Genomic DNA, 7,693 nt, shown 5'->3' on the forward strand with positions numbered 1-7,693 from the left:
GCCTTTGTCTTAAGTAATTTACGTAAGTAGTTTCTTGCGTTTTTACGAATTAACGTTATTTCTTATTAAAAATAGATGATGTTACCATCAAGGGTAACTTTGTCAAATGTAAACTACCTATCTCTTAACAGTTCCCGAGATCCACATGGTGGCCTTTGAATTTGAATCACCCTGTATGGGTCAATTATTACACATTACACTAAACTGACTAAAATAATACTAATATGTAACAGGTACTATCATTGAATAAAGAGCTTTATTCAATGGTACTATTGAAGTTCAAAAAATGTAATTTTCAACAAGGTATGGACAGTGGCGTAACTAAGGTGGGCTACGTACCTTGGCAAACGTAAGTTTTACGCCCCCCCCCCCTCCACATAATTGGCAAAGAGATTTTCTATTGCTACAAATTTTTAGAGAAGTGAAAATATATAGTGTTCACGGCGAAGTCGGCACCATTGCTAACTTTGTTATTATTGCAGCTACCAAGTTGGTTATATTAGCAAAGATGAAGCGTTTTTCTCACGATCGCAACCGTCGAATCAGAAAAATTTATTTGGTCCAGGGGAAAACGAATAAAAATAAAACAGTATTTTGAATTTTGATAAAATCAGTTCAGGAAAAGTATTCAGTGCGACGCGTGAGGGAGGGGAGGCGACAATAAAAATAATGAGAAAAGGAAAACTACGCCGCGCCCCTTTCCTGCCCTGCGCCCCTTGGCGCTGCCAAGGCCGCCAAGTCCTTATTTACGCCACTGGGTATGGATTATAAATTACGGTATTTTAATCTGCAATAAGCAAAGATAAAGAATATGGAAGACGGTCAAACAAATCGCATTACAAATAAACACCCACACAAGGTCGCAACTTGCCAGACATCAACAACAATATACAACAGCCCTTTGTTCTAAAAATAACGTAAAATTTTGATATTTGTTGTAAAGGAATGTTACCTATCCCCATTTCTATTATTTATTTCATAAAACGATAGGTAGAGGAGGTACCTTTTCAATGAATAGGAAAGAGAAACCAAATAAATTTCGAAGCAAGTAGTTGACAAAATAAAAATATACCAGTGAACGATCTTTTTCTGACTATTACAAGCAGACTCTGTTTAACCTTGAAAGAGAATCGCTAAATGATTTAACATAGGCAACTTACATAGCCTGCTAGTTTTTTTTGCTCGTAAATGTTTGTCTTTTGTTATCCCCATTACACCAGTACTGGCCTAGTTAAAAAGTAAGAACAACTCCATCGCAAGATAAAAGCGCTTACCTATTTCATATCTTTATCGTATTTTTTACCGACTTCTCGCTCGCTCTTGGTGGCACCCTCTGTGAGAAAGAAGCTACACTGTTTACCGCGATATTAGTCACAGCTGCGTAGTTTATTTCCATTTCTCCAGTTTACATGCTCATTTTTCAGAACTTCATTCACCACTTTTTTTATGAAAACTTTTGAGCTTCACATAAATTGCCAAAATATAGATAAGTATTCACGCTACCGATCCCATACACTCGTATTGCTTAAAATGCTCCCTAATTTTTGCAATTAATTCCTAAACTATGAACTCTTTTGACGCATGTTTTCTAGATTTTTTAAACATATATTAATGGACAAAATATCAGTTTATATTGTATGGAAACTATGCTCTGTACATCTATCTATCTAATGCATATTTTTCCGATCATATACACCCCTTGCTTATGGAATGGTGAATGAAGTTCAGAGGCAATGCACGCCCTATTGAATTACATGTGCATCACCAGTTGCCTATATTCTCTAAATCCAAACCTTAAGCGTGGTAGTTTAAACGCTCGTTTAACTGATTTTCAAACTAGCATAGATCAATTACGAGAGGGAAATTAAAAACAGCACTTCCTCTAGTGAGAGTTTGTTGGATGAATTTCTAGCGATACAATTAGAAAAATTTGGAAAATGAATATACTGGGAAAATTGATTAAAGACTGGATTGATATATAACAACAATCAGCTAATCTTACTCAACGAGGGCGCTAACACTCACATCAACGTCAGTACTGGTCAACAGAGTGCCATTTGCCCTGACATTTAACGTTGAATGGCACTGCCCAACACCTTGAATGGTTAGTTTTGGAAGACACCTGGGACAGCGACCATTACCCGATTATCTTACAAGACACTAGGTTCAAAATCAATCAAGAATTCCAAACGAGACAGCCCAGATGGATACTCAGTCAAAATAACTGGGACCTTTTCAAGCAAGGGATAACATTTCCCATAGACAACTTACCTAAGCTAAACCAGCCCCTGGCCGATCCAATAGAACACACCAGAATTCACTCACCTCATTATACGATTCCCAAAACCAGTGATTGACATACCCAAAGACGGGTCTCATGGTGGAACCCTAACTGCCATGGAAGTATAATTAGCCAAGAAGCCTTCTGATAGTTCAAAAGGAGACTGAATGAACAAGATCACCTCCAAACAAAAAACAGCTATGGCGAGAAGGGAAGTAAAACAGAGAAAGCTGGCACGATTTCACGTCGTCAATATAATCACGCCTTTAACTAAAGTCTGGCATAAGGTTAAAAGTAGCTAGAGGTAGCAGCTTTACCAATCCGCTACCACGGGATATATTTCAAAATGGACACATAATATCAGAACCACAACAGACAGCAGATGCTTTAGAGACTGTTTCAGCTCCAATACGGACGATTCCAATTACACCGAACGCTTTAAAAAATACCGTGACACAGCAAACAGAGAAGCAATCATTTGTAATTTCTAGTTGTGGCAACACTAGTCCAGGGCCCTGATGACATCCCTAGCGCAATGATCAAGAACCTACCAAAAGAGTCATTGACTACTTACTCAGCCTTTGCAATTACAGGTGGACCTCCTAAGTCTTTCCAAATCAATGGAGAGAGGCTATCGTAATCCCGATTCCGATGATCCGTATAGAACAAGATGAACTATTATTGACACATCAATTCGGAACACGAAACATGAGATCAATCACTTAGAAGTCAGCATTTGTGACCCATTAATCCTCTAAGAACGTATCCTCTTGGTATCGATGGACATGGAAAAAGCCTACGAAATGACTTGGACCGACAGCATCTTCAAAATCCTTTACGATAATGATATATTCTTAATATAATAATAATTTAATAATTAATTATTAAAATTAATAATTTTCTTAATATTTTTTTCCAAGTTAAACCCTGTGCCGTTTTTTTAGTGGTGAAAGCTACACCTATTCAAAAATAATTTTAGAATTGTATAGCCGAGAGTGTACTTGATTGTAATCACCTTAATTGAGTTCAATGAACGTCAATATGATTATGGAGTAATTTATTATTTATTAAACAGTTTCACCTCTAAGAGCTACCCCTAGAATCATCAAAGCGATCTTTAGAAACTCGCCGATTTGCATAAAAATTGATTTACGCTCTACTTCAAATATGAATCTGTACCGTTCGTGGCACAAAACTGTAGATTCATGCTGCGTGCGAAATCAATTGACTGAGGGACAAATTATGATGGATTGAAAAGTGACTCCTATAAATCACCCCGTCCTCGCGCACATCAAGCAACTGCTATAAAGAAAACCCCTAATAATAACCTAGCTGACATTTCTCAATTTGAAAGACTGCCATTGACTCCAAAGAATTACCTAAACAAATATTGATTAACACCTGAAATAAATCATGGGCACCAATAAAAAAATCTGACATGAAAACTATCCGGGCCGAACAAAGAATTCGAATAAACACACAAATAATTGATCGAAAAAAATTATTTCGAAACACACGAAACAATTAAAACAAAATCCCTAATTGAAAGAGAAGCTTACAAAGCTTGCTTGGTAATAATTCCCCGCACCCATGCGGTCGAAACTTAATTTAAATAAAAATCTCACATTTCTAAATTACTTCTAGTTTTTTTAAGAACACAAATAATCTGGTCGTGCAACGTTTGCTATATTCAGGCGTAGTTATCAAACACAGCTTCTTCTTTAATAACTAAACTCAATGACTCGAACTGGTTTGATACGTAAGATGAAAACAATGCTCGGTGGCTGCTCAGACGGTAGCAACTTTTAACTTTCACTAAGCAGACAACTGTTTCGTTAATGTGATTGACAGCTCCGATTGGATTTATTGAGCTTTTCGTTTATTATAGAAAATATTCAAGTAATTTTTTAGGGATAAGGTGGCGTTTTAATCAGAGAAAAATGTTTTGTTTACGTAGAAAGATAAGATAATTCCAAGTAACGTGTGGTGTGACAGGCTGTGGATTGGTTTGCTTAGTTACTAAGGGTTGCTGTCGTTTAGAAGTTTTTTTCGTCAAATTAATTTCATGTATTATTATAGAATAAGTGTAATTGATGTCAAATTATGCAAGTCGTGTGTTCATTCGATGCCTTTAACGACGAAGAGTGAAGTTTCATGCTCAATTATTAACGATTACTTTCATTTGGGGAAGTAATAAGGGGTGATGTTTAGATTTTTGTCACTGAAAAAATGTGACCATTCCAATTTTGGTATTAAACGAATAGAAGCAACTTTCAACAAACTATTGCTCCGTTACACATCATAAACCATGACTTTGATGTTTTTAGTTTTCTATTTTTTCATTGTCCTGCACATTGTTCGACGATTTTCCACTATATGGGATGGAAAATAGGATCCAAGTAAAACACACTATAATGATCCCATCTAATTTAAAATTGAAAGTGTTTCCTTGTACTCAGAATTGGTACAGAAACTTCCACTTCCAGTTCCACTATAAACCACAATTATCTGAATTACATTTAAGGATTATTTTCGCAATTACTTTACGATGAATCTAAACAACCCTTTCATAAAATTTTTGTGGGAAACAGGTTACTTGTAAACACTTTACGCTTAGATGCCCGGAAGCTAGTTGTTAATTAATCTCATTTGACGGGCCTAAAAACTTAGTGGTGACGGATGAGTAATTAAGCACTTCTGTACCCCCTTCGCTGAAATAGGTAGCACTTTACGCAGACGTGAAAACGAACTAACGTATCGTGACGAGGTCTAATAGGGACAGAGATTCGTAATAAAGTTAGAATTCATTTCGGCAGAAAACTTTTGTACGCTAGCTTTCAGTTGCTATTTTAAGTGGACGTCGGCAGTATAGCGAAATGTTGACTTTACTCTCGACTCAACAAACATCAATATGGTTCAATACCCTGCTTCAATCCATCCGTTACAGATAAAGCAAATCTATCAAATATAATAGCATCGAGATAGTGGCCAAATCCGCACCCTGATCTTGTGAAGTTTACAGACCTCAGTTATTAACGCATAATTAGACACACCTTATTGCTTCGGGTACCAAAAGCCCAATTTCAGAAGTTCGTTAACTAATTTGAAAGAAGTTAGTAGTATAGTAAGGCCGATCCTGGCTCACTTTACATTGAAAAGTGCCATATGATTGAAGTGTTAGCGTTTCAAGGTCAAAGTGGTGTTGAAGGTCAAAGTGGTATTGCGTAAGTGGGGGTGGGTGGGTTTCAAGGTCGAGTGTTGATAAGAAATGGGGTGTATTGTTTGTGTTTTTCGGAGGGGGGGTGATGGGTGAAGGCCATTGGATTTCAAGGTCGAGTGTTGAGAAGAAATGGGGTGTATTGTTTGTGTTTTTCGGAGGGGGGGTGATGGGTGAAGGCCATTGGATTTCAAGGTCGAGTGTTGAGAAGAAATGGGGTGTATTGTTTGTGTTTTTCGGAGGGGGGTGATGGGTGAAGGCCATTGGATTTCAAGGTCGAGTTGTGAGAACAAAGGGGTGTATTGTTTGTGTGGAGGGGGGGTGGCGGCGGCTCAAGGCCGTTGGGTGTAATATAAGGTGTTAATTGGAAGACATTTGTCCATAATAACAAGAATCGACGAGATGTCAAGAGTCATTGTTCATAATCATCATCAGCAGCAGCAGCGGCAGCAACGGAAAAAAAGAATTGACGAGCTGGTAATGAAAATTAGAAAATTAAAGTGGGATGTGGAAATTTTGGGTTGTCGGCGCCGTATGGAAAAATTGATGTTGTGAGGTCTACTGGCGATTTGTGTGCATGAGATAAGGCCCAATGATGATGATGATGATGATGTACCTAAATAAAATGATTATTTCCTTGTGTATATGTAAAGTTGTGTGTATTAAAAAAAAAAAATGTACAAAGGGGTGTTTATTCATTTTCCCATCGGCAATGTCCCTGTTAGAACCACACCCGCGTGGTATAAGTAGGTGTTATTTGACATATTGATGGTTAATCGCGCTTGAATGAAGTTTTTGATCAAAATGATTGACCGTCTAGGGGCCCCTTTAGATCGTGTACATAAAAAAACTTTGCAATTTCGCGCGCGCATTAAAAATAGAACAGTATCAGTTTGTACTTCGTGGCCTTGCACTCGTTTCTCATTTATGGTGTTGTTGCTTACGGAAATAATTATGATTTTTGCGGAAATTAAAATTCGGGAATATCATAACTCAGGTACGTAACTTAGTAACAATACTTATTGCAGGGAGAAATCATGAAATGAGATTTATAATTTCCATTGTAGGTTGCTGCAACAACGCCCTGTTTCACTTTTGCTTGACCTCGACAATGAATTCCTCGTATTGGATTAAAATTATAGCCGTGGAAAGTTTGCGGCGGGATAAACTATATTAATAACAATAACAATTGCATCAATTCCGTATATTTGAAATAGGTACATACAATAATTACATTATTATTTCGTTATAGTTACATTGACATTTGTTTTAAAAATGTAATATAATTAATTATTAATTGCATTTCTTTTTGGAGATGCTGCTGTTGTGTTCGGGATGCCGTTAATTCCCTTTCCAACCTTTCGGTAAGAAGTTGGGAATCTCGGTGCTTCGTTTCAACAATGGGCAACATTTGCTCCAGGCACCGCATGGACACCATTGCCAGCTCTTGGGGGGTTGGACGGCTCGTGCCACCTGTGCGGGTCCAGCGGGGGTGGTGGTGGTGGCGGCAGATCTGTTGCTGCTGCTGGGGAGATGTTTTGGTAGATGTCTCTTAGGACATTCATGTCCTTTGCACCCGCCCTTGGTAACGAAGCTCTGTAACAATAAGGAGAAAAGCACAGTATTAAGAATAGAGTGTATGTATATATTGCAAGTATAACTTACTGAAAGTGATTGTTGTTCACGGCGTTATTGCCCGGTGGCGGCGGATGAAATTGGTGTAAGCCATCTCCCGCGTGCTGATTTGACTGGGGCGGTGGTGGTGGCGGCGGCGCGGGAATTATGATGTGTTCTAATATCTGTACCGGATATTGATGATGGCTATAAAAACAAATATATATTAGAATAATTTTTTAAAATTTGTTAATTTTTTTTTGTTTTCATGAGCAATTTTTACCTTAACTGCTGCTGCTGCTGATGCTCCTGGTCGTGAGGTGGAGGGATCGCCCTTACTTGTGGGGCATATACGTGGCTCACGATGCCCTCGTATTCTTTCAGAAAGTCGTCCAACTCATTCATGTTGTTGTTGTTGGCTGTTGTAGTGGTGGTTCTATAAAAACAATAAAACAATTGTATGGATGGTGGAAAGCGAGCGCGAGTACGCCTTACCTTTCCTGGTGTCCTTCATCATCTTCGGTAATGAGATTGATGATGACATCTCCGTCCATTAATTTTGATGGTTTATTTTTTTCTAA

The 7,693-nt window shown here is 38.0% G+C and overlaps 2 long non-coding RNA genes across 2 annotated transcripts; one reads left to right on the plus strand and one right to left on the minus strand.

The window, feature by feature from the left end:
* The first annotated feature begins 5,810 nt into the window (after positions 1-5,810).
* LOC116171105 lies at positions 5,811-7,172 on the plus strand. The gene is made up of 3 exons (XR_004145373.1): positions 5,811-6,495; positions 6,566-6,715; positions 6,814-7,172. It is a non-coding gene; the product is annotated as an uncharacterized LOC116171105 (long non-coding RNA).
* Positions 6,688-7,690, minus strand: LOC116171106. Its single transcript, XR_004145374.1, has 2 exons — positions 7,608-7,690; positions 6,688-7,548 (listed from the first exon to the last, which is right to left on the minus strand). It is a non-coding gene; the product is annotated as an uncharacterized LOC116171106 (long non-coding RNA).
* Between the last annotated feature and the right edge of the window lie 3 nt (positions 7,691-7,693).

This window comes from Photinus pyralis, unplaced genomic scaffold (assembly GCF_008802855.1).
Source record: "Photinus pyralis isolate 1611_PpyrPB1 unplaced genomic scaffold, Ppyr1.3 Ppyr1.4_LG5, whole genome shotgun sequence".
NCBI classification, from domain to species: Eukaryota; Metazoa; Arthropoda; class Insecta; order Coleoptera; family Lampyridae; genus Photinus; species Photinus pyralis.